A 24,164-nucleotide genomic window follows, 5' to 3' on the forward strand; every position below is an offset into this window, starting at 1 on the left:
TATATATAAAATTCACCAAAGAGGACTGCATGTACAAGACCAGTGGTGGGTCATTATGACCCCTTAAGGACTGACAAATAAATTTTATCTTCTAAGGAGGTACATGGCTGTCAGAGGAAGAACAATTGATCTTTATGATTGAGAAGGTATTTCTGCAGTTGAGGAATCTGGTTAATGGGTAATGCAGATACACAATGCAGATAGAGGGTAGGGAGGAGGCTAAAGGGCAGAGAAAAAGTCTTATTTTAAATTTTTCTTGTCTTGGAGTTGCTGTTGTGGCTCAGCAGTAGCGAGCCCAACTAGTATCCATAAGGGGACAGGTTCAATTCCTGGCCTGGCCCAGTGGGCAAAGTATTGACATTTCCATGACCTGTGGTGTGGGTCACAGACACGGCTCAGCTCCTGTGTTCCTGTGGCTGTGGTGTAGGCCAGAGGCTACAGCTCTGACTTGATTCCTAGCCTGGGAACTTCTCCATGCCACAGGTGTGGCCCTAAAAAGACCAAAATATGTATATATTTTTTTTTCTCGTCTTGCGTTAAAATATGAATTTTATGTCATCTCCTTTACGGAAGATCCAAGAACCTCTTATAATGATTCAAAATAGTAAGGTCACTCTTTTTTTTTTTCCAGAGTTACCAAAGCATCTTTTGTTCTGTCCAAGCTGAAGCTGGCCATCACCTTAGAGAAGGAAGTGGAGGGAGCCAGTATGAGATCAAAATAGTTTTAAACAAGCTGAAAGCCTTCTCGCTAAACTCAGGAACAAGACAAGGATGCCCACTCTCCCCACTTCTATTTAACAAAGTGTGGAAGTCTTAGTCACAGCAATTAGACCAAAAACATAAATAAAAGTCCAAATTGGAAGAGAAGAGTTAAAACTGTCAGTCATTATTTGCAGATAATGTGATGTTTTAATATAGAAAACCCTAAAGTCTCCACCCCAAAACTATTAGAACCAATAAATGATTTCAGCAAGGATGCAGGATACAATATTATATACAGAAATATCTTCCATTTCTACGGGCTAATAATGAAATATCAAAAAGAGAAAATAAAGCAGTTCTCATGGCACAGTGGGTTAAGGATCTGGTATTGTCACTGCAGTGACTTGGGACATTGTCGTGGCGAAGGTTTGATCCCTGGCCTTGGAACTTCCACATGCCATGGGGACAGCCAAGAAAAAAGAGGAAGAAAAAAAATCTCATTTAAAATCACAGCAAAAGGGATAAAATAGTTATGATTAAACTTAACCAAGGAGGTGAAAGACCTATACTCTGAAAATTACAATATATCGATGAAAGAAATTGAAGCTGATACAAAGAAATGGAAATCTATCCTGTTCTCTTGGGTTATAAGAATTAATATTAATTAATTAATATAATCTAGAATTATATATTGCTTTGGTCATATTACCCAAAGCAATCTACAGATTTAATGCAGTGCCTATCAAAATACCCAGGACATTTTTCACAGAAATGGAACAAATAACCCTAAAATTTATATGGAACCACAAAAGACTGAATTATCAAAGCAATCTTGGGGGAAAAAAAAGGACAAAGCTGGAGATTTAATCTTCTCAGATTTCTGACATACCACAAAGCTATAGTGATCAAAATACCATGTTGCAGAAAAACAGACACCTAGATGGAACAAATAAAAAGCCCAGAAATAAACTTAAGTACCTATCTTCAGTTAATCCACCACAAAGGAGGCAAGATATACATTTGGGAGAAGACAGTCTGTTTAACCACAGTTTTGTTTTTTTAAAGCATGAAGGATGGGAAACCACCAATCTCATATAATGGCTCTGGACAGCACCACTTGTAAACAGAACTCCTGCCCCAAGGGGGCCTATAGTTGGGCCTTCATACTTGCTGACTTTTAACTGTTTTTATAGTGGCAGGGAGAGGAAGATAAGGGGCTTTTATCTCCTCTTCATCAGCCCTGATGTACATTTACAATCTCTGGTTGAAAAATAAATGCCTGTTAATAATGAAGGCTCAAGTTTTTGTGAGCATAGATTTCCCTGATAACTGAGGATGACGCAGAGATGGAGAGGACAAATCTGCCAAAGGCCTCCTGGGACATTTCCACTAGCAGCTATGTGCCCTCAGCCATGGTTCTATAGGAAGAGCAATGGCTTGAAGACCATGTCCTTGACTCTGTTTAACTGCTTAGAGTCTAAATGTCTTCATTTATGGAATTCTAATAATCCCAGCTGGATAACCTACTGTATTTACTATATGATGTTTTGCTAAGGATAAATAAAATAATGGATTTTAAAATGTTTTGAAAAGTGAAACATACAAATGTGAGGTATTGTTCAAACCATTATTCAAGCAGGATGTTATAGTGGAAAAGTGCCTGGTATCAACAGACCATTGTGGAGCCTGTGTGTTTCAGCAGGGCAATGAAATGAATTAAATGAACTTCTAACACTGCAGCACAGAAGCACTGATGTGGGCCATCTTCCTAGGATCTGATGGGTTTCTTTTTTTTTTTTTTCCAATAATGAAGACTGCCTTTCTTCCTTCCTTCCTTCTTTCTTTCTTTCTTTCTCTTTCCCTGCACCCATGGCATGTGGAAGTTCCTGGGCCAGGGATGGAACTTGCACCACAGCAGCGACCCAAGCCAGGATCCTTAACCCACTGAGCCACAAGAGAACTCCTGAAGACTGCTTTTTTTTTTTTTTTTTTGTCTTTTTGCCTTTTCTAGGGCCGCACCCGAGGCATATGGAGGTTCCCAGGCTAGGGGTTGAATCAGAACTATAGCTGCCTACCTACACCAGAGCCACAGCAATGCGGGATCCGAGCCGCGTCTGCAACCTACACCACAGCTCACGGCAACGCCAGATCCTTAACCCACTGAGCAAGGCCAGGGATCGAACCCTCAACCTCATGGTTCTTAGTCGGATTCATTAACCGCTGATTCACGACGGGACCTCCCTGAAGACTGCTTTTTAACAGCAAAGCCAATTTGATTTGTTAATTGATGCTCTTTTATCTTGTGTATTTGTCTTATGGTAAAATACAGACAGCCTTGTGGATGGGAAGGGTAAGTCTGGGACCAAACCTAGAAATTCCACTCCTGACCACCCCACCCCCCGCCCCGCGCCTTGTATATGTAGGTCATTGATCAGGACCCGCTAGAGGAGACAGGGGTCAGGAAGAGGATGCTAGGGTGTCACTGTAGAGAAGTGTTTGTGTGATGCATGTCATGGGGGAGTCCTTTGAGGGTATATCTCATGGGCGAGAAAGTGTGTCTGCAGTCGCCCTCCTTGGTGTGTTGTAACGTGATTTCATAGACAGAATGGCCCGGAATGTGCAGAATCCGGTGGCGAGAGTAGTTTGGAAGCAGTCTTAAAAGATGAAGTTTGCTATTTGCTCCCCCCTCCAGAAAGACTTCGGAAATGATCCCTGGGCTGGGTTCTAGGAAAGAACAGAACCTCGGTTAACGTGTCTCTTTTTCTCTCAGCCTTTAGCAGCCGAAAGTGAATTGTGGAGACCTGACCCTGGGCTGGAAGGAAGAGGCGTCAGTCAACTTCCTCGCCGGCGGCGGCACCGGCAGCGGCGGTGGGTGCGCGGGTCTGCGCATCCCGCCCCCGGGCCGGGAAGGGGCGGAGCCGCGCGGAGCCCGCCCACCCGCGGTCCCTTCTTCCCGGCCGCTCCCCCGAGCAGTTCCAGCCGTGGTCACTGCCTCCTGCGGGAAGCCGGGATCCTGGGCTGGGAGTGCGGGCTGACTCTGCGGGTGAGTCCCTGGGGCTGGCGGGCGGCGCGTCGCGTCGCGTCGCGGGGCGAGCGGTGGGGCGGGACCATGCTGTTGGGGAGACCCCGAGTGCCACTACCGGGATGTCAGGTTCGCGATGTTGGGGAGCCCCCGACCCCCAGTCCAGAGAGGCATCGCGATGTGGAGGAACCCGAGCTCAGGGGCGGGGAGTCTTGCCCCAATCAATGTTGGGGAGTCTGGGAGCCCTGAGGGCGCGGCGGCGGGTCAGAAGTGAAGTTGGGGCGTCCCGGACTCCGAGCCTGGAGGACTGAAGGGTCAGGACCCTGGCTTTGGAGAGCTCCAGAGGGGTGCAGCGTAAGGGGTGCTCTGTCTGCACTCGGGGCGCCCTCCGCAGGGCGGAGGGGAGCAGAACCCGGGAGGAGAGAGCAGAGAGAGGAAGCCCGAGGCGGGCGGGGCGAGAGGGGAGCCCTAGGGAGGGGAGCCCCGGAAAGGATAGGGTGGGGCGAGGCCAGTGGCTCTTTCGGGGAAGGATGGAGGGGGCTTCTCCGAAAGGGTGGACGCAGGAAGCCGAGTCTTGCAGAGAACCGGGGAGAGCAGCTGGCTCTGTTGTGTAAGATGGGGGATTGGAGGGACGGAACGCCGCGGCAGAGATCCGAGGTGGCAGGGTGGGTGGTGGAGCAAGGGACTCGGGGTCTCGGCCTAAGGGACGCGGCCCTCCTCGGAGGTATGGGTTCATGGCAATCTCGAAAGGAAACCCATTTGAAAAAAGTAGACTTGCCACCCCAGACGGAAGGCGGGTGGAGACCCCGCACCTAACTAGCTGGGGGAGTGTTAAGAATTTGGCCGGGGCAAGGACCTCGCTGACCCTGTGCATCCTTTGGGCCCTCCGGCAGAGACCCACAAAAGCGAGACAGGCGGGCCGATCTGGCTCCTGGTTGCATCTCATATTTCGGAGCTGAGTTAGAAGTGATTTTGCCCAGGGATCTGATGAGAAAAGTCTGGTTAAACCCAGACGACAATAGTTCTAGAGTGAGATTTCAAGCACGCAGGTAAGCTCTACCTGTGTGTGTGAGTATAATTCATGCTAAAGGTGTGTATAATTGTTAGATCCTCATGTGCTACTTGCTCCCCTGCCCCCGCCCCCTATATTTTGTGAGGCTGTTTCTGAGTAAAAGCTGGAGGAAAATCAGGAAGGCGCGGGCACACACACATACACACGCCACCTACAAATGCATTGCATTCCAGAGCAGAGTAAACACAAGAAGTGTTATACAGTTTTGGATTGTTTCTTTTGGTGAGAGCTCCCTTTACCGTCATTAACAGAAACAATCCAAAACTGTAAAAGGAAGTTACCTGCATGGAAACTGGACTGTCCTTGACTGCCCGGAGCTGCTGCACCCTTGACCAGGTCACCCTGGCAGGGCTAGGCTGCTTTAGGACCTTAGTGGGTGGGCACCCTAGAGTCTATCTGAGGATAACACAGTGCATTATTTGTTAGTCCTTCCGTTGCTTGTCTTGGGTGCCTGACTCTTTAATTAGTTAAGTAATATTGACATTTTATGCTCATGTATCCTATGTGGTTATTTATATGTGGTAATTAGTGTAATTATTTGATATATCAGCTAATTCAGGGAGACCCAGGGCCCTGGAAGTTGTTAAGTAGATTTTTCCCTTTGAAGCTTCCTGGGCTTTGAAGGACATTGGAGGAAGACGCCCTCCCCCCCCCAAACACACACACACTCCTTCTCTGCTGTAGGTACAGGTCCATCTTGTGATACACACTGAGATTTGAGCTTCCTGGGAGAACCAAAGACTGTTTTGGCAACCAGCATATGTTGGGCCCTTCATGAAAAGGAAAGCTCTTCAATAATTATGCAAATTAACAGAAATGTGATCTATTCCGTTCACAAGTATCATTTCAGGACAAGCTTTTTTTTTTTTTTCCCCATCAAGGAGTCGTCAGAAACTTGCACCCAAATCTGCATTATCATTATTGCAGTAGCATATTTATCCAGTTGGACTTAAAGCTAGCTGATTCTTCCAGTTCTTTATCCAAATATTAGAGCAAATATGCCCATATTTATACATTCAATGAAATGCATATTTCTCCACTTCAGAAGCCTCATCTTGGCTGTGTACTAATTCTAGTGATATTGTCATTGCCCAGAATACTCTTGGCGCTCCTGCTTTGGAGCTGCATTCAGAGCTGGCAACACATTTACTGATTTGCCTCTGTTAATGGCAAACCTTCCTCAGCTGGGAAACAGCCAAACCCTGTGTGTGGGGCCAACTTCAGTGGGGAATTGCAGTTGTAATAGGAAGTATGTCCATTAAAGTAATGAAAGTCCTCTTGAAGGACTAGCAGTTCTACAGGGGTCATCCAGAAAAGGGTAGGTGTGTGTTTAAGATTGTAAAGTAGTTGCTTGGAAATGCAACAGTCATTTGGGTGTTTGTGCTCTGATGTGTGTGTTAAAAACTGGCTCTATAACACCTTGTCATACCTTATGGCCTGTTGGGCTGGGGAAAAGGAGCCTTTCTTTTCCCCTTCCATGTACCCTTTACCAGAAATCAAAACGAACAAAAGACTTGTTTTTCATGAAAAGCTACCCTTCCCCTTCCATGTACCCTTTACCAGGCAGTTTCCCTCACTGTGCACTGTGTGTGTTTTTACAGAAATCAAAATGAACAAAAGACTTGTTTTTCATGAAAAGCTACCCAGAAAATCACTTACCCCATGGGTTGTTAATGCCTGGTACTTGAATTTTTATGTACCAAAGGATCTATGGAGAATCAAGAGGAAGGGAATGGTTTCTGAAAATCCATTTCAGTTTTGGGATTCCATAGCACACAGCAGGGGAAAATGAACAGATCCCTTTTCGGCCATTGTTTCCCTAAATTCCCCATTTTTTTTTTCAGGTTATATAATCTAAAGCTTCCTACAGCCATGGCTTGAATCTTGATTTAGCTGTGATTTTGGACAAGTTATTCATCTCTTTTGGCCTCAGTTTGCTTTCTCTAAAAGAAAGATACTAATGAGTGGGTACCTCATGGGGCTGCGATGAAGATGAAACAGGATTTATACCTATAGAGCCCTGAGATCTGTGTCCCGTACATCACCAGTGCTCCACAGGGTCTAGGTTCTTTTTGTTATTAATAGTGCCTGTTGGAAGTTTTATATTAAAATTCCTTTGAAGCCAAGTAGAAATTTATCATTTCCAAGTAATGATATTCTCTTTGGCTGAGCTTTGCAAATGACTATGTCCACGAGAACACTTTGTTTTTACTCTCCTGTCAGGAGTTTTGGAAGAGTGACCTTAAAAGCAATTGTAGATGGGAGTTCCCGTCGTGGCTCAGTGGTTAACGAATCTGACCAGGAACCATGAGGTTGCGGGTTCGATCCCTGGCCTTGCTCAGTGGGTTAACGATCCGGCGTTGCCGTGAGCTGTGGTATAGGTTGCAGACGCGGCTCGATCCCGAGTTGCTGTGGCTCCATCGTAGGCTGGCAGCTACAACTCCGATTGGACCCCTAGCCTGGGAACCCCCATATGCCGCAGGAGCAGCCCATGAAATGGCAAAAAAAACAAAAAAAAAAAAAAAGCAACTGTAGCTAGCTCCTTTATTTTGAATTCAGATATTTTTAAAAACAAACCATCCTATTTCAGTTGTGTATGAGGTCTTAATAGTTTGATGAAAAACTGAAGGAAAATTTTTGAAAAGCTTCTCCTATAATTTTTTCTTTGATTCAATAAAATATTATTCTCCCAAAAGAGCTATAGTTCTCTTGGCATATATTGAGAGGGATGTTTCTGGGGAGCAGTTGTTTCAGTTGGACTGGAGTTTTTATCCTGTGTTATGGGTTTTTTTTGTTTTTTTGGTTTTTTGTTTCTTTGTCATTTAAATGACACAGAGGGAGGAGTTCCCGTCCTGGCTCAACAGAAACGAATCTGACTAGCATCCATGAGGACTCAGGTTCAATCCCTGTTCTCACTCACTGAGTTAAGAATGTGGCATCGCCGTGAGCTGTGGTGTAGGTCGCACACATGCCTCGGATCCTGAGGTGCTGTGACTGTGGAGCACACCAGCAACTACAGCTCCAATTTGACCCTTAGCCTGGGAACCTCCATATGCCGTGAGTGCAGCCCTGAAAAATAAATGACACGGAGGGAGAACCCTGGTACTAAGTTCTCAGCTGTTCCATAAATAACGACATTTTTTTTGCAGTTTATGAATTTCATTCAAAATATTTACATATACATTTTCTTAATTTTAATCAAATGACTTAGGGTTACTACAAATAGATGTTTCATGAAATGTTCAGCATTTAGTGAGTTCTCTGTGTTTCAGAGAAGTATGTGTAGGAGACAGAGGTACAAACAGGCTTCTCCAGAAGTTCACACAATGGACTCTCTTAGGACAGTGCATTAGCAAGAGGTTTTTTCCTCCTAATGGTTTACAGTGCTAAGGATTAAGATGGATTTTACTATATGTTCTTTTCCCTCAATTTCTTGGAGAAGGCTAAATATATGCATCTCTCAATGGTGTTCATGTTTTTTTTTTTGACATGGATTGACTCTTCCAGGCTTAGGTCCTGCTCTGTACTCAGATGCCATAATAGGAGATCCGGCTGCAAAAGTGAAGTGTAAAGTCTGCCCTCTCTGTGGGGTCTGGAGGGGGTGCTCCGCCTCCTCAGATTCAACCATCCATGGATCAAAATGTCAACCAAAAAATTAATCCATAGTCAACCTAAGAAAGAAAGGGAACACTTTATTCGAGCCAACCTGAAGATTATAACTTGGGGGACTGTCTCCTCAGAGAGCTCTGGGGACTGTTCCAAAAAGGTAAAGAGGAGGCCAGTGTAGCTGGGATTGTGGAGAAGGGGGTATGTGCAATTAGACACACATCTTGGTAGAAGGTTACTGCTCTTTGCAAGGAACAGATATCTTAGTTAATGGTTTCAGTGCTTTTCTAAGTATGGGAAGACGCAAGAAACTGGATTCATCAAATTTTCTCCTGAAAATATTTACATACCTGAGGGCCAGTTCTGTCAGTTTTCCCCCAGCACAAAATGCCTCATCCTGATCTTTGTCCTGAATTCCTTTCAGGGTGGACTGAAGAGGTCCGTGACTGCAGTGCCCAATGACTTGATCCTTGTAGAAATGTATGGTGGGCATCATTCTTTATTTTACAGTCCCTTCCCTTTTGGTCTTTTTTCTTTTCTTTTCTTTTCTTTTTAGGCCCGCACCTGCTGCATATGGAGGTTCCCAGGCCAGGGGTCTAATCAGAGATGTAGCCGCCAGCCTACACCACAGCCACAGCCACAGCAGATCCGAGCCTCATCTGTGACCTACACCACAACTCATGGCAATGCCAGATCCTTAACCTCCTGAGCGAGGCCAGGAATGGAACCTGCAACCTCATGGATACTAGTTGGATTCGTTTCTGCTGCACCACAATGGGAACTCCCTTTATGGTCTTAATTTGACCAAGGTTGGGACGCATTTTGTGACCATGTTGTCCCATGGTGCTATGAATTCTCATTCCCAGGTCAGGCAAGGATTTCTTTGACAGGCAACTCAATGTGCTATAGCCGGACTAGGCCCTGTTAACAGTAGCCAAGGAGTTCCCATTGTGGCGCAGTGGTTAACGAATCCGACTAGGAACCATGAGGTTGAGGGTTCGATCCCTGGCCTTGCTCAGTGGGTTAACAATCCGGCGTTGCCATGAGCTGTGGTGTAGGTCGCAGACACGGCTCGGATCCTGCGTTGCTCTGGTTCTGGCATAGGCTGGCAGCTACATCTCCGATTCAACCCCTAGCCTGGGAACCTCCATATTGCCGAGGGAGCGGCCCAAGAAATGGCAAAAAGACAAAAAAAAAAAAAAAAAGCAGTAGCCAAAAGCCCGACCACCTGTCTCACTAGTCTGTTATGGGCTAGGAAATGGTTTCCTCTTGTTGCTTCTTACCCCATCGATAATCGTTGATCTTATAGAACTATATCTTTGATCAATTCTTTCAAGTTGCCCAATCATCATTAATTTTATTAGAGGCCCAGTCACATATTTGATAATATAAGAAATGATAATCTGGAGTTCCTGTTGTGGCGCAGTGGTTAACAAATCCGACTAGGTACTATGAGGTTTCGGGTTCGATCTCTGGCCTTGCTCAGTGGGTTAAGGATCCGGCGTTGCCGTGAGCTGTGGTGTACATTGCAGACGCGGCTCGGATCCTGCGTCGCTGTGACTCTGGTGTAGGCTGGCAGCTACAGCTCCGATTCAACCTCTAGCCTGGGAACCCCCATATGCTGCGGGAGCGGCCCAAAGAAATAGCAAAAAAAGACAAAAAAAAAAAGAAATGGTAATCTTACAAAATAGGCAGAATATAAGTAATATAGTTGATAATATCAACAAGGTCATAAGCTCTTTAAGGGAAGAACTTCCATTAGGTGAGGTGTGGCGCAATACTTCCCAGGTTCTCTGCAGTCTATTCTGCATCAGTCACTGTCTTCAAGGGAAATGATACGTAAAGCTCAGCAAGGATCTGCAGGTACAAGGTATGTGGTAGGTTACCCTGGCCACTTAAGGACGGACAAAGGAATGTTATCTTCTAAGGAGGTACGTGGCTGTCAGAAGAACAGTTGGTCTTTAGGTTTGAGCAACTATTTCTGCCATTGGGGAGTCTAGTTAATGCATAATGCAGATACACAAAGCAGAGTAGAGGGGAGGGAAGAAGCCAAAGGGCAAGCAGAGCATAATTTTAAGTTTAAATTTCCCTTGTCTTGCCTTAGAATGGGTTTGAAAGAAACATCAAAGGATATTTAGGAAAAAAGTTTCCAGAAATTTCCAAGAACCGAAACTTGAATTTGCCCTGGGCAGGCAGCTGTTTACATAGCAGTTACTTCACATAGCATTTAAATTGTATTCACAACTATTTATATAACAACTACATTGTAGTAGGTATTATAAGTCATCCTGAGATGTTTTAATGTATACGGGAAGATGTGGGTAGGTTATATGCAAATCCTACACCATTGCATATAAGGATTTGAGCATCTGAGGATTTTGGTACCCAAAGGGGTTTCTGGAACAAATCCCTCAAAGATACTGAGGGACCATTATATGCCCCTATGATCAGGTGCTATTATTGTCGTACCATAGCCTGGGGTGTTCTGACTATCACCTGCATAGTGGTGTTTGGTCCTTTCACTGTCTCTCTTCTGAGTGGTGGTTTATGTACTTGTAAAGTACCAGGAAACAGTCCAATGTGGTGGTTTAGACTAGAGCAGTGATTTTTAATAAGGAGCAGGGGTGGTGATTTTTCACATGCCCACACCCGAACATTTGGCAGTGTTTGGAGATTTTGTTTGTTTGTCTTTTTAGGGCTGCACCCGTGGCATATGGAGTTTCCCAGACTAGGGGTCCAATCGGAGCTGTAGCTACCAGCCTATGCCAAAGCCACAGCAATGCTGGATCCGAGCTGTGTCTGTAGCCTACAGCACAGCTCATGGCAACACTGGATCCTTAACCCACTAAGCGAGGCCAGGGATCGAACCCTCATCCTCATGGATACTAGTTGGGTTCGTTAGCCACTGAACCATGATGGGAACTCCTGGAGATGTTTTTGATTTCACATCTGGAAGGGGGATAGAGGTTACTGGCATCTAATTGGTTGAGGCCAGAAATGCTGCTGGGTATCATATAATGTACAGGGCAGCCCTTCACAATGAAGGATTATCCGGCCCCAAAAGTCTATAGTTCTGAGAGACCCTGGACTAGATCAGAAGGAATCTAGGGTAGGGATCTGCCTACATTAGTATCTTGGCACCACCCTGAGTGAATTCCTTAATCAGTGTGTCTGTAAAATGCAGGTCTGAAGTGATACCGTTGCGTTAGATGAGGGAGTATATACAAAGTGCTTAGCACACAGAATTGCCCGGTAAATGGTAACTCTTAGTATTATGCCTGCTTAGTATGATTTAAACAGACAGCTTTGGCTTTTGAACCCATTGTGTACAGAACCAGCCCAGGTTTCTTGAGCCCATCCATGTGTGCAGGAGTAGAACCGGGACACAGACTTAGGGCCTCCAGTGTCTATAGTTCCTCTGCATTCTGGCCAGGTTCTGCCCTGGTTCTGTGGGCAGCTAAATGTGGGTTGCAGATCACTCCAGCCAAGTGAGTAGGACAGTCCCCCAGACCTCGCTTGGAAGGAGAAGTCCAGGTGGGAAAGGCCCAGCAACTGAGCTTGTCTTCTAGGCTCTGCCTGCCTACCTTGTCGGCAGGTCCAAGCTGCCTCTGCTGGGTGAGCAGGCCATGGCAATCTGGTAGTTTCTCTACTTTTCCTAAACCCCTCTTACTTAAGCAAAAAGTTCTTGGAGGGAGTCCCTTCCTTATTTTTTTTTTTTTTTTTTTTTGCTTTTTGGGACCATACTCATAGCATCATGGAGGTTTCCAGGCCAGGGGTCAAATTGGAGTTACTGCTGCCAGCCTACACCACAGCCACAGCAATGCTAGATATAAGCCATGTCTGCGACTACACCACAGGTCCCAGCAATGCCAAATCTTTAACCCACTGAGCCAGGCCAGGGATCAAACCCACATCCTCATGGATTCTAGTTGGATTTGTTTCTGCTGTGCCACAACAGGAACTCCTAGCCCCTTCACTTTTAACAAAATACCCCAGGAGTTCCTGCTGTGGCGGCAGCGGGTTAAGAATCTGACTGTAGCTCCAGTCACTGCAGAGGTGCGGGTTCCATGCCCAGCCCAGGAACTTCCATGTGCCACGGGTGCGGCCATAAAGAACTAACATATCCAAGATATTCCAAATCCACTGAAGTTTTTGCTCTGCATGGGGGCTCCTTGGCCATCTGGGAGGAGAAGGGAGGCTACAAATAAGCTTCCGTTAACCTTCTTGCTTTTCTGTGTTTTCCTAGTGCACTGGAGCCATAGGAATGAGTGGTCCATCCAGAGTAACCAGGGGAGCCTCAGCAGGCTGGGGGTGGGGCGACATTCTGAGAGCGTTTAGCAGACTGGAATGTAAATAACGCAGTGGTTTTTTCAGCTGTGAGCTAAAAACCTTCAGTTCTGTGGTTCTCAGTCCTGGCTGTACAATAGAATCACTGGGGCTTTCTAAGAAGGCAAATGCCAAGCCCCACCCCAAACCACTGATTCAGAATCTCTGTGGGCGGGGCCTAGGCATCAGGTTGGTTTTTTGTTTTTTGTTTTTTAATTCTCCTCAGATGATTCTGATGCCCAGTGAGAGCTGAGGGTCAAGACTATGCCTTGTGAAATTAATGATCTGCATTTGGGGGAAAAAAAGTAAAGACAAAAACTGAATTTAGAAAATCAGAGTAGCATATGTATTATTTTTTAAGTTTTTGTTTTAGTGATGAGTATATGCTTGCTTGTGATGTAAAATACGTTTCTTCTAATGGGTTGCAGCCAAAAGAGTTTGAAAAATGTTGCTTTAGAGCCTTAGAGCTAGGAGTTCCCGTCGTGGCTTAGTGGTTCACGAATCCGACTAGGAACCATGAGGTTGCAGGTTCGATCCCTGGCCTTGCTCAGTGGGTTAAGGATCTGGCATTGCTGTGAGCTGTGGTGTAGGTTGCAAACGCAGCTCGGATCCTGCATTGCTGTGGCTGTGGCCTAGGCTGGTGGTTATAGCTCCAATTCGACCCCTAGCCTATGAACCTCCATGTGCCGCGGAAGTGGCCAAAGAAATGGCAAAAAGACAAAAAAATAAAAATAAAAATTAGAGCCTTAGAGATAGTTAATTCATATTGACAAGTTTACCTCTTTTAGGATTTCTGTGTATGTATCTACTGGACAGTGTTCAAAGTGCTTTTCTATACCTTATCAAATATGACTTTTGCAACCATGCTATATGGGGTACAAAAAACAGATAACATCATACTGATTTTTTAGCAGTTCAAGGAAACTTAGAGCTGGAGAAGGTAAGAAATTTATCTAAGTCACAATGAGAAAAATGGCAAATACAGAGATTCAAACCCAGGACTTCTGATTGCATGGCTTCATCCACCACATCTTTCTGTCCTCAGTGTGTCTGGGAGGCTCCAAGCTCCAAATCTCTGGATAGCTAATAAATTGTCCCTATTCTCTTATGTGAAGAGGACCCCATAGTATAGCAGAGCAGTGTTTGTTGAATGACTGAATTACTTTTTTCTTTTTCTTCTTTTCTTTTTTTTTTTTTAGGGCCGCACCCACAGCACATGGAAGTTCCCAGCCACAGCAACACAAGATCCAAGGCACATCTGCGACCTACCCCACAGCTCACAGCAATGCTGGATCCTTAGCCCACTGAGTGAGGCCAGGGATCAAATCTGCATCCTAATGGATACTAGTCGGATTCATTTCTGCTGAGCCACAGGGGAACTCCCTGAGTGAATTACTAACAATTATGATGAATATGAGTCTATAATAGAGGTAATGGGAGCCATCAAGATTTCTGTCTCTTCATGGGAATTCCCTGGTGCCTAGTGGTTAGGATTTGGCACTTTCACCCCTGGGACTTGGGTTCAATCCCTGGTCTGGGAACTGAGATCCCACATCAAGCTGCTACACACAGGGGACAAAAAGAAAGAGAAAAAAAGATTTCTGTCTCTTCTGATGTCACTGGAGCAAGAGCTTGATGTTACTTCAGCATTGTCAAATAATAAGTATTGACTGATTGGTGGTGTCAGGAAATGCACAGTTGACCCCTTTCCAGGCTGAGCTGGTCCCTGGGATTGTAAGACTTGGAAGGAGATCAGAGCTAAGATTATTGATTTAAGAGGTTTTCTGGTTCGTCTTGAGACACACATGAATATCACATTAAGAGAAGTGACATTTATCCACCTAGGGTGATGTAGTCTAAGAAAAGCAAAGATGAGGAGTTCCCGTTGTGGCTCAGTGGTTAACGAATCTGACTAGGAACCATGAGGTTGTGGGTTCGATCCCTGGCCTTGCTCAGTGGGTTAAGGATCCGGCATTGCTGTGAGCTGTGGTGTAGGTTGCAGACGCAGCTCGGATCCCGCGTTGCTGTGGCTCTGGTGTAGGCTGGTGGCTACAGCTCCGATTCGACCCCTAGCCTGGGAACCTCCATATGCCACAGGAGCAGCCCTAGAAAAAGCAAAAAGACAGAAAAAAAAGAAAAGAAAGAAAAGCAAAGATAAAAAAAAAAATCCCTGTTCTCAAGGAGTGGAGAATTTGTTGCTTTTTACTGGTAGCTTGAAACTATGTATGTGCTCTACTCTTAGCACCTGCTCTTTGGAGGCTGAGAGAATTACCCAAGAGGTTCAAGGTAAGTCTAGAGTCTGGAAATTGGAGGAGCGTTACCCTACCCAAACCAGTTGAAGTTGGAGTGAAAATACACATATTCTGCCAAATATTTCCTGTAGATCATACTTTTGTGAGAAATGAATCTTTGTTGGTGAGAACCATCTTCTCATTTTCCTTTAAGACTCAAATTGGTTGTATAATATATGGGGGGGAGGGAGGAGAATGTAAAATCAATGTTGAGCATAATGGCTCTTGAATTAGAAAATTTATATCCTCCACAGTGTATTTGACTTGCCCAAAGAATTCATTCTAGGAGTCCCATCTTAGCTTTTCCATTCCTGCACTTAGGCAAGATAAAGGCATCAATATTATTCTCACGAGTTGCCAGGAGCAACCCTGGGCACTTTAGAATTAGTTTCACGCATGGCCTAATGCTGGAGTTGCAGCTGGCTAGAATGCCACCCAGACAGACAGGTTCAGGTAAAGTGCAAAGAATTTCATTGTAATGTTCTTGGGTGGACACAGAACCATGCCAGAGCCGCAGAGGAAGGGTTCAAATAGGAAATCTGTCCATCCCCCTGGAGGGCTTTTTTTGTTTGTTTGTTTTGCTTTTTGCTTTTTAGGGCTGCACCTTTGGCATATGGAGGTTCCTGGGCTAGGGGTCAAATCAGAGCTGCATCTGCGACCTACACCACAGCTCACAGCGACGCCGGATCCATAACCCACCGAGTGAGGCCAGGATTGAACTCTCATCCTCATGGATACTAGTTGGGTTTGTTACTGCTAAGGCACAATGGGAAATCCCACCAAAAGGGGTTTTTTTGGCTACTTAATATTTGCCGAGACTGGGCCAGACACTTAGAGGGACCCAGGCGAAGCATAAAGCATGGTTTTGTGCTTGAGGAGCACGTACTGCAGTCACAGCATCCATATGTTCTCACATGAAGGAGGAAGAAAACTTCATGGTGACATGCTGGGCTGCGAAGCACTGGTAGAAAGTCCAGTGTCACTCATGTTGGAAGAGCTCCAGTGTCACTGGGGTGTGAGCTATTCTAGCCAGAAAACATTTCAGGAGGGACAATTTGAGTGAAATCTTGAAGGAGGGAAAACATTTAGAGAGGTGGGCCTTTCAGGTGGGAGGAAAACAGGTGAAGCAACAGCCCAGAGGCGGCCATCAGAGTGGCAACCAGCATGTTCCCATTAGGCTCCGAGGAAATCACTTCATCTTCCTTCACATTACTTCCCCCAGGATAAGCTTGTCTCTTTCTATTCTGTCCTCTGCCAAGGGTCTCAGTGGTCGGCTACACACAGAATTCATAGCTGGGCGTGGGGGACTTCCGATCTAGATCCTTTTTCGCAGTTGGGTGTTTGGAGAAAGAAAAAGGAAATTAAATCATTCATTAAAAACTTTTATTCAGGGGCCTACTGAGTGTTGGAGAGACAGAGAGAGTCAAGATCTCTGCTTTGATATAGTGTGAATTCTCTGGGGAGGGGACTAGTATGTCAGAAAATATATAGGTTCAGGAAATGAAAAATGCTAGGAAGAAAAATAAATCAGGATAACGGGAGAGGAGGTGCTGGTTTTAGGGAAGGGTAAGGATAAAGATAAAAGAAAGATGACATATGGAGGTTCCCAGGCTAGGGGCTGAATCAGAGCTGCAGCTGCCGGCCTACACCACAGCTCACATCAATGCCGGAAACTTAACCCACTGAGCAAGGCCAGGGATCGAACCCGCAACCTCATGGATCCTCGTCGGATTTGTTTCAGCTGTGCCATGATGGGAACTCCCAGAAAGATTTTAGATTAGCCCTAAACTTCCCTAGAGAGGCCTGCATCACAGCTGGGTTACCACTGAAGTCTCTGCTATTGGAGTCCCGGCTCTGTTATTACACTCATTCCATTCGTTGACTCTCAGGTACGCAGTGGATATTCAGCAGAAGTTTCATAGTTGTAGCAGAATGGCCCGTGAGACTTGAGCTGGGCCATCTTTTTCTCCTTACTCTTCCCTTTTTATAATTTCTTAAATTTAAAAGATATTGCCCCAGAAGTTCCCGTCATGGCTCAGTGGTTAGCTGGCAGCTGCAGCTCCGATTAGACCCCTAGCCTGGGACCTTCCCATGTGCTGTGGGTGCAGACCTAGAAAAAAGACAAAAAAAAAAAATATATATATATATATATTGCCCCATTTTATGGAAGGAGAAGACATGTCGGTATTGACAACAGTCACAAAGTTGTCTACCCATCAGCTCTACGAGGAGAGAACTGAGTGCAGTTGCCACAAAATTTTGTCCCATGAAAGAAAAAGGAAGTATTAAACTGTTTATAATGATGTGGCTGGGATGTGTCTCATAGCCTGGAGGACCACTGTGTCTAAATCTATTAACCTAATTCCTAAGGCGGTAATAATAGTACAGCCATGTGTGCATAAAGGCATACAGAAACATAAAACACGTATTGTGAGAGTTCCCATCATGGCTTAGCACTAATGAGCCCGACTAGCATCCACAAGGACGTAGGTTCAATCCCTGCCTCGCTCGGTGGGTTAAGGATCCAGCATTGCTGTGAGCTGTGGTGTAGGTCACAGATGAAGTCCGGATCCCGAGTTGCTGTGGCTGTGGTGTAGGTCTGCAGCTACAGCTCCAGTTCAACCCCTAGCCTGGGAACTACCATGTGCCTTGAATCTGGCCTTTAAAAGACAATAAGTCAGTAAATGAACAAACACATAAATAAAACACATACTCCGTGTTGAACAATTCCTGTGAGCCAGGCATTGTGCAATGTCCTTTTTTTTTTTTTTTTTTAATTTTAACATGTCTCTAACCCCCCAAACAAGTTTAGGAGAGAGAGAGCCCAATTTACCAAAGACAAAAAGAAACGCAGTGGCAAACCCAAGGCCTTTATCATTGGTAAGTGTCAGAGCTGGTTACAGATTCCCCATTTGTGAGAGGCCATGGGGGAGCTGAATTTGGGTTTAATTAGAGGCTCCCTTAGAATGCATTTGTAGCTCAGAATGGGTGCAAGGTGGGATTTCCTGTCCACTCAGCTCTTCACCCTATATAAGGGAGTCCAAAAGACAGGAGTTGCTAAAGTTTTGTTTTTTTTTTGTTGTTGTTGTTGCTTTTTATATATGGTTATTATATATGGTTTATTATAAAGTTTTATATATGGTTCCCTGAACTTATTTGGAAACATCAGCTCTTGGGGCGGGGGCAAAGGCTAACGGTGGTACCTTGAGCTCTTTTTCATGACTGCAGATGCCTACAAAACCTCATATATGTGTGTCAAACAGCTGCACAGACCATTCTAACTTGGAAGTGCTTTGCTTTTGCCTGGGGTGATAGCAGCTCCCTTTGCAGCCACCCACCGGCTTGTTTAAACTCTGACCTGTGATTAGGTGTACCTGACTCTGTGATTAGGTGTATCTGACTCAAAGATACAGGGGAATGAGTAACTTACTGGGCGTGGTTGGTTTAGAAAGCAAAGCATGGAGGACTAAAAGTAATCACCTTAAAACAGGTTTGATAGTGAAAAGGCTGGGCAGTAATGCATGGCCTAGAGTGACAGTGAAGTTCTCAGTGCAACCCCTGACCCCCCCACCTTGTGCTCCCCAGACAGAGCCCACCTCTGTCATGTACCGAGAGAGGCAGCCTATGATCCCGGTGCCTCTTGGACTTAGAAAAAATGGCAAGCCTCAAGACGCTCTCTGATCCAGGATGGATTGCGGTATCTGAGCACATGCTGTGCCTTAGGAGTTTTACTTGTATTTATTACCTTCTCTCTCAAACATTCTTTTATAGAACATTTCAGGCAGACAGAGGCAGACAGAATGGTATAAAACACCTCCATGTGCCCATTCCCCAACTTCCACAATGACCAACTCCTGGGCAACTTCTTTGTGTGCTCCTTACCTCCTGATGAGTTGAAAGCAAATTCCGACTTATTGTGATTTGTGAGCATTTCAAGGATTTTTTTCTAGAAGATGAGGGCTCGCTCTTTTATCACAATTCTTCAAACATCACAACAACCATCTTAATCAGGTACCATTATATCCTTATTTTTATAAGTGAAAACAGTGAGATAGGAGGAGGTTCAATGACTTGGCCAAGGTCATCCGAGGCAGAGTCAGAATTCAGACCCAAGTTGCCCACCTCCAGAGTCTGTCCTATTAAGGTGGCCACCAGACCCCTCTACTGTAGCTGATCCTACACTATGGAATTGGATCCTGGGAGCAGAAAAGCAATCTCCCAGGGACCACACTGTTGATGTCTGTGAATTCAGCCACCAGAACCATTGCTGCAAAAAGGGTCTATTTAGGTCCCCAGGGACAGAATGGCTGTGACGGTCTTGGAATTGTCATCTCTAGGAATAGAAGTACCGGCCTGAAACATTAATGGATTCTCTTTGGGCAGCAGAACTGATAAAGCCGTCAAACCCTTGTTGTGCTAGTGTTTGAAATAGTGGAGAAACCCACAATGAAAAGGACTTCACAGAAAATATGACTGTCATTGAGCTCTGGCTGCCAAGGGTAATAAAAGGTTTCTTTTCAGATGAATTTTCCTCTGGTTTTCTCTCTTGGCAGAAGGCATCCTAGTCTCCCCACTGAGCCTTTTCAGTTTGTTTCTAGCACAGTTAAGTGTGTTTATTTGTCTCCAGAATCACATGCCTGCCTCCTCTCCCTGCCTTTTCTTAAGGCTTCTTGCCTGCTGTGTACTACGGTTACTGCCAAAAACGTTCCCCACCTGGGAGCAGGTGGCTGGCAACACAGAGTAGGTGTCGGGAAGCCAAGCGTCTCTCCAGAGGTCTGACCTGGCCCCTGGGGTCCAAGCCCACCTCAGGGGAGAAGAGAGAGATTATATAAGCTGGCTGTGAAAAGAACGATGTCATTTGCCTTGTATGTGCCCATTTGGACCATCAGTGTTAAGATCAGAGCAGAGGAGTTCCCTTCGTGGCACAGTGGTTAACGAATCCGACTAAGAACCATGAGGTTGCGGTTCGATCCCTGCCCTTGCTCGGTGGCTTAAGGATCCTGCATTGCCGTGAGCTGTGGTGTAGGCTGCAGACGCGGCTCGGATCCCGCGTTGCTGTGGCTCTGGCGTAGGCTGGCAGCTACAGCTCCGATTGGCCCTCTAGCCTGGGAACCTCCATATGCCACGGAAGCGGCCAAAGAAATGGCAAAAAGACACACACAAAAAAAAAAACAGAGCAGAAAACAGGACACGTGTGAATACCTTTGATTGGTTGATCAAGAGCTTTGCCAGTTCAAGTTCAAGAAACTGATTTTCCATTTTTCCCTATCAAGACAAGTATCACATTGACTTTTCTGTTTAATACTTTCCTGTGGCTTTGGGAATCCCTAGCTTTTAAGTGATTCCTAAGCTGCAGTTTCTTTTCCTTCAGCCTTCCCCACACGGTCCCGTCGCAGAAGCCATGTCACCACTGGAGACCTACCCAGCCCTTCTTAATCCTCTCCCCCACGCAGCCCTGTGTGGTCCTTGTCAGGGTGCAGGTGAGGATCAGCCTAGAAATTCCCTCTCTGGCTCCCTCTCTGGGAACACCCGTGAGGACCTCAGCTGATGTCTTTCGCAGGGAACATCTATTTTCTTTAAACCTTTGTGGTTGCATATACTTCAAAAGGGTGTTTTATGGTTACTGTGACTTCCACTTTTTGAAAAGCCAAATTAAGGCAAACGGTGGACAGCAAGTCACTAGCCCTTCATAGTAGAGTCAGCTGAGGGACGGCCAATACATGGCTTTGGGCCACGGCCCCCTCCTGAGCCTGATGTGCCCCAGGTGCAGTGGCAGACTGGTATGCCCATCACACCACCTTCCCTGGAGTGTGCTGGGGCCTGGAATGCCTCCGTGCAGGACCCCAGAAGCCAGATACCAAAGGGGTTGTGTAGGGTCGACACCTATTTGCCCTTTCCTAAGTCAGTGGTCTTTAAAGCCCTTCCCACACTAAAATCCCTGGAGCCTTTCTGCCAGTGGTCACATTAGGTCCCTAGCTGCTAGGGACCAGCTTTCCTCTTTCACCAAGATTAAAGGGAGGGGATATGTTATGCCAGAACCTTTCTGGAAGGCAGATGACAGGGAAACATTTTAACCATTGATGGTTCAGGGAGGAATTGGAGGTCGTGACCCTCCCTTTTCCACCCAGAGTGGGTTCAGAGATTGGGTTTGTAGTTTGGTTGATGCGTCAGTAAGACTAATTAAAGTCATCTGTTTTATGGGAGAACCGGAATGTTTCATGCCCAAGGGGAACATAAAGGAAATGGAAGCCCACAGCCTTTCCTTTAGAAGTTCCTAATCTGGTAGAGCAGTTGTATTAAACTGAATTTAGATTCAGTATAGTTTAATGAGATGCAAGAAGAAGAAACTTAGTGCCTGGTTATAATCACCTCACTGTCAGCTGACTGACGATGCTCTTTCCCTTCTGAAGATGTTTAGAGGGTATTAAGATAATGCCTATGAAGCAACGGGAGTTCTTTGATAGAAGATGTTATAGTATTCATGACCACATATAGATAATGTACTGGGCTGTAAGATACTGCCTAGGCGCATCTGTAGTCACCAGAAATCATTACCATTTGATAAGCTGGGCAGGCAGAAGCTGCAAAGGGCTGCTGCAGGTCTGGCTGTCTCCAGGAGGATTGACAGAGGAGGCCAGGCTGCTGTCTGGGTGGTTAAGATCAGGCTGTGTGCCCGAGTGTGGCTTTATCTTGTTGTAATCGATAGTACATTCTTTTGCAAGAACAAGTCAAGAGAAAGCTCCTTTTGGAATGCTCTGATTTACTAGCAAAGGCTGTCAGAGGTACTTTGCCATTTCAGAAATCTCAACTGGATATTGGGGGCAGAGGAAAGGAGAGGAGAGACACCATAGAGGTCAAACGAAACATTTAAAGGATTTTTTTTTTCTTCCAAATCAGGTTAGATTTAGAATCCTTCTCCCCTCAAGCATGTACTTTTATCTAGCAGTGCTTATCAAAAAATCATGCTTAGGCTGAAATCATTCCTGGCTTTACTTTCTCCGTCTTTTAGGATGTCAGATGAAAACAAGCCAAGAAACTTCTGTCATAACGTTACATGAAAATAAGACAGGAAAATAAGTCAGTTTGCTGTTGTTATTCAGTAACATCCAAAGTAACTGAATTCTCTGGAGGGGACGAGTGGCCTGAGTGGCTGCAGTAACAAGCTGGGGGATAATTGCGACTTTTCAGCGGATACTACGGTCCTTTGTGGAAGGGAGCACTGGGGCAGTGGGAATGGAACTGCAAGTACTGTACTGACCTTGAGTTTGCTCGTAACAATAAGTGCTTGTCTCTTCCCAAGACCATCTGATCTGTGGAACTTGCCCGAATAGCTTCTGGCTGGTACTGTATCTTTTGTTTTCTCCATGCACCCTGGGACTTGAGAACACACTCTTTGGGGTTTTAAAAATCATCTTATTTGAATGTTGGCTTGATGGTGATAATTGGCTTTTAACTGAATAAGCTTCAAGCTTGAAAATGACCCTTTTTTGGACTTAGCGTCGTCTTTTTAGGCTTATAATGACATTCTTCTTCTTCTTTTTTTTTTTTTTTGAACTTCAATTCAAAAATATAAAGTTGTTGCGAGTCCTCTGGTGGTCTAGTGTTTAGGATTGGGTGCTTTCATCCGCTGCAGCCCAGGTTCAATCCCTGGTCTGAAAACTGAGATCTCACATCAAGCTGCTACATGCTGCAGCAAAAAAAAAAAAAAAAAAATCAAGTTATTGGCCTTTAGTATTCTCAGTTTACAGATGGCACTGCTGGTGCCAGAAGGATTGTGGTTTATTTTTAAGTATGTGATTCATTTAATTTGAAAAGAGTAAGATTTGGGCCTTCTGCCTTCCGGCTCGCGTTGCCTCCAAGATCAATACAACCCCAAAGAAGAAGAGGTTGTCTCCTTCTTAATGGTGTTTATAATGGATGTGCCTGGTTGATATTAACGACACTGTGTCTACTTCCATGTGGCTTTGATTAATCAAAGTTTTCAATGAAACTAATATTTACTGACATACTCTTCTTCGAAGGAGAAAAATCAAAACATGGGAAAATAAAATCCTGTTAGAATTTCTATGTATGAGCAACTTCCCAGTAAAGCCCTAGGTTCACCATCCAATCTTCTTGACCATTGATACCTCTGTAATCCAGGCTGTGTCATGACCACTGACATCCAGAAGGAGATGCAGGATCTGGAGAGTTCCAAATATCAAAATTCTATTCACTTACACATTTAGGCAAGTGCACAAATGCATTTTAGAGTGTGTCCCAGTAAGTGAGGTTGAATCAGAAGGTATCTCCTGAAGAGTGTTTACATTCAGAGCATGGCCTCTGGAGTGAGCTGACCTGGATCTGGATTCCAGCTTCTTCTCTTCCTGGCTGGCGATCTTGGGAAGACCCTTAACCTCTTTCCTCATCTGCGTAATAGGTGGGAAGAATAGATCCTTTTTCATAGAATTGTGAGGAATGAGTGCATTCATAACATGCAAAGAACTTAGGACATACTCTTCTTCGAAGGAAAAAAATCAAAACATGGGGAAATAAAATCCTGTTAGAACTTCTATGTATGAGCCCAGCGTAGAAACGGTGCTCGAGACGGGCAAGTCCTTATTATTGGCAACTGCATAGAGAGGAGTACCAGCTAGAGACCAGGGAAGAGTATATCTGGGTTTCTGGCTTGAGCACCTCGGTGAAGGAGCCATTTACTGACAAGGAACATGGGACAGAAATAGGTTCAGTGGAAGAAGCTCAATTCTCTTTATTGTTTGTGTTCATTTTGAAGTCTTTTTTGTTACAGATGACCAGGGATACCAGGTGGGCAATAAATATACCCCATTCCAGAGAATAACCAAGTCTTCTTTGTGCTTCAGGTTCTCTCCTTGGCTTTTGTATGGATTGCTTGTGAGTTGTCAAAAAACAAACAAACAAACAAACAAAAAAACTAAATTGCAAGTGCTTCAGAATTTCCATGTGAATAATATTGAATATAATAATGGCACACAGTGGACACTCAGCAAATGCTTTCAAAAGGTCCTGAAGGATAATCGGTCTCAAAAGGTCCCAAGTAGCTTGGATAAAGGTGATAATAGGTATGTGATGGTCAAGGCCAAAACTGAGATTGTGACATAGAAACAGAGAAAGTAAAATCCAGTGT

General features: G+C 45.1%; 1 protein-coding gene across 2 annotated transcripts in view; it reads left to right on the plus strand.

The window, feature by feature from the left end:
• PAQR8 (progestin and adipoQ receptor family member 8) overlaps positions 1-24,164 on the plus strand; it is a 124,471-nt gene that overhangs the window by 75,166 nt on the left and 25,141 nt on the right. Inside the window, exon 2 of one of the 2 annotated variants that reach the window (XM_047797711.1) lies at positions 3,473-3,745. The gene's annotated coding sequence lies outside the window, so the exon portion shown is untranslated. Of the gene's footprint in view, positions 1-3,472; positions 3,746-4,275; positions 4,335-24,164 lie in introns of those variants that run through there. The other variant, XM_047797710.1, reaches the window with a different exon arrangement.

This window comes from Phacochoerus africanus, chromosome 9 (genome assembly GCF_016906955.1).
Source record: "Phacochoerus africanus isolate WHEZ1 chromosome 9, ROS_Pafr_v1, whole genome shotgun sequence".
Taxonomy (NCBI): Eukaryota; Metazoa; Chordata; class Mammalia; order Artiodactyla; family Suidae; genus Phacochoerus; species Phacochoerus africanus.